Source organism: Seriola lalandi, unplaced genomic scaffold (genome assembly GCF_002814215.2).
Source record: "Seriola lalandi dorsalis isolate HSWRI2012SDOR001 ecotype SW California unplaced genomic scaffold, Sedor1 jcf7180002034008, whole genome shotgun sequence".
Lineage (NCBI taxonomy): Eukaryota > Metazoa > Chordata > Actinopteri > Carangiformes > Carangidae > Seriola > Seriola lalandi.
In genome coordinates, this window is record NW_019504609.1 from 1 (window position 1) to 3030 (window position 3030).

General features: G+C 40.8%; 1 pseudogene; it reads right to left on the bottom strand.

Moving 5' to 3' along the window:
- Positions 1 to 7: 7 nt before the first annotated feature.
- On the bottom strand, positions 8 to 2894 carry LOC147819881 (neuroplastin pseudogene; annotated as a pseudogene).
- Between the last annotated feature and the right edge of the window lie 136 nt (positions 2895 to 3030).

Genomic DNA, 3030 nt, shown 5'->3' on the forward strand with positions numbered 1-3030 from the left:
TCGACAGTAGATTTTGTCCATGCATGCATGCATGAGGTTTTTTTTTGTTGTTGTTGTTGTTGTTGTTTTTGGAAAATTCAACATTAAAATTGCATTTTATCAAAATCCAAATTCCAAATAGAATAGCAATTAAAGAGCTTTGTAATGGGAATGAAATACTGTATATACATATATACATATACTGATTTGGGGAATACTGATTTAGAGCAATTCACATTCACAAACTAAATTAAGCAAAACTAGGAGGCCAAAACAAGACAATCAGACTTCAGCATGTTTCCTCAGCTACAAACTATACATTCATATCAAGTGGCTATTATGTATAGCCTGTTATATACATGTAATAACTTGGATATTACATGTATATGCAAAGAACATTTACTCCTCAGTAATGACAGAATATATGTAGTTATGATTTGAATTGCAGGTTTGAGAGAACGTAGGGAACAACTAAATGAGACAAGTGAACAGCTGCTGTCTATTGCACTTCTTATAAGAGTTGAAATTTCATCAACCCGACACCTAATCCAATAGCGCTCACCAGAAGTCAAAATTTGTCAGTCCAATCAGAAGAGCCAGCAAAAATCAGACTCCTCTAAGCTTCTCAGAGAGCTTCACTATGACTAACAACATTCCACATCTCCCTGTGCTCCAGTGGGCAAAGCACTGAAGCATACACAGATTAGAAGAGTCCAGTTGAAATTCAGTTTGTTTGAATGTTAGTATGCATAGAGCAGAGGGGTTAAAGGATATAATGTCATTACTGATTCACAGTCACACGCTTAATGGCTGAGAAGGCACAAGGTTACACATTGCACAGGCAAGTCCAGAGAGACTTTTGTAGAGGTGAAATCTCTGTCTCGAAGGCCCCCGCGTGGTCATATCCTTTATTTGGATTACCACACACAAATTTGAAAGCAGAAAATGTTTGCTTTTATCAGGAAACAGCTGACAGCAGGAATCACTCTTTTACGCCTTAACGGATCCCTCCTTGTGTCTTCTTACAGTCCCATTTACACTGCGCCCAGAGTGAGAAAGCCAAATCAAAAGCACCATTACTTCAAAGCGCCACTAGGTTTCCGCTGCATTTAGCAGGCAGGGCTTTGAAGTAAATAAAACAATCCACGTAACGCAAAGGACAAAACATAATGTTGAGGGAGTATGTATCACAAATAAATCCAGGAATAGGGAATGGATCAAATTAGGATATAGAGAAAAAGTTAATGATCAGAATATTGCAAAAGGACACATGAGACAGTAAGAACAAAGGTCTGGTGTGTGAGGAAAGAGGGAAATGTAGATAGAGACTGGGTAAAGTTCTTGGGTTTGTGGTCATTTACAACAAGATGCTCAAGGGATTTTGGGAGAGACAGGGGGTTTACTGACTTCAGTGGAAGAGAACATAATGAACAAAATGTAATATTAATGAAAACCAAACAGGAAAAAGCAACCACTGGCATAAGGGATTTAGACAATTAGAATTTTGTTTTCTAATTTTACTACTATAAAAAGAAACTTAAAAAAAGGAACATGAATAAATAACGTTGTTTGTTTTATTTTTGCCTGGCCAGTAACCGCTGTGGTGAGGGTGAGCTCTTGAGAGGTTTTTACGGGTTGGAGTGGTTGGGACAGGGGTAGTTCGTTCACCATCTAGGTACTACGGGACATAGACCACTCACTCTGTAGCACCGAAATGGTGGCCTGGGCACGGATCCAGGTGATGGCTGGGTTTTGTCGGAGGTCATTGCGCCTGGGGTCGTTGCTGGCCCGGCACTCATAGGTCCCAGAGTCCTCCAGTGTGAGGCGCGTGATGCCGAGCACACTGACCCCATTGGTGCCGTAGGCCGTGTTGATAGATACCCGACGCTTGCGGGCTCCGTCCCACAGCTGCTTGAAGGAGTCGGCTCGGTTGATCTCAGCATACCACCACTGGATCTCTGGAGTGGGGTTACCAACCACGTCGCAGTACAGCTCAAAGGTGTCCCCCGTAAGCTTAGTCTCAGACATGGGCGACTTCACAAACCCAGCTGGAGAGGAAAAGCGCATCGGGGTGGCAGGAAGGAAAGGGCAGAAGAGGGTTAGAGAAATAGGAAGATGTGGAAAGGTCAAGGGATGGAGAAGGAAACAAATTTAAACAAAATAGAGGATGATTAAAGCCAAAGGAAAAAGAAGCAAGCTTAAAATCATTGATAGGTGAAAAAGAAAAGATTGATGATTGTCTAACACCAGTCCGTTCAACGTCAAGGTTCCCTGGCCCACTGAGGCCTACAACTGTCAAACAAAGTCATAGTCAACCAGTCTCAAGTCTGTACCAGCAAATCATGCTAGAATCTTGTGTATTTTCTTTTTCTTTTATCTCTTTCTTTCTCACATGTAATCTTATAATGGTTAGTGTACCAGGATTTTTGAGGAATAAACTTTCACGTTATTATGCTTGAACAAACAGTGTAAACATTAGTACAGTACAGTGAATGCAGTACATATAAATCTTAAAATTGAACAAAACACTTACAATGTATAGACAGTGAAGGAGAGATCTATCTGAGCATCCTCACTGAGTTTGATCAGTCTCAGCCAGTTCCTTAAAGGTTTGTTTATCAGAGAGCCTTGTCAAGATGAGCAATCACCCAACCCTTTCCTACATTCACTGTGATGCAACAATCAGTGGCACCACTCTTACTTGACCCCATTGAAATGAAAAGTCCTCACGAATGTACCACACATTTGTCAGTGCTGAAAAAGAAGACTACATAAAAAAAATCATGAGACTCATCAAAATCAGCGGCTTAGAAATTTCCCCCTTGACCTTAAGTCTCATTGACACCACTCTATCAGAGGAATGAATGTTATTTAAGAGTTATTAAACCTGCTGAAATGGAAAGCTATGATAATGTGCGTCCTGGGTACAGCGAGCGTCTCCGGGCATCTAAACTATCAGGTTATTACCTCCACCAGAGATGTTAGTAAGTGTTGTTAGTTAGAACAATATCTCATCAATAAAATCTTGAAAGTTAGGTCAAGGGGAGTTTG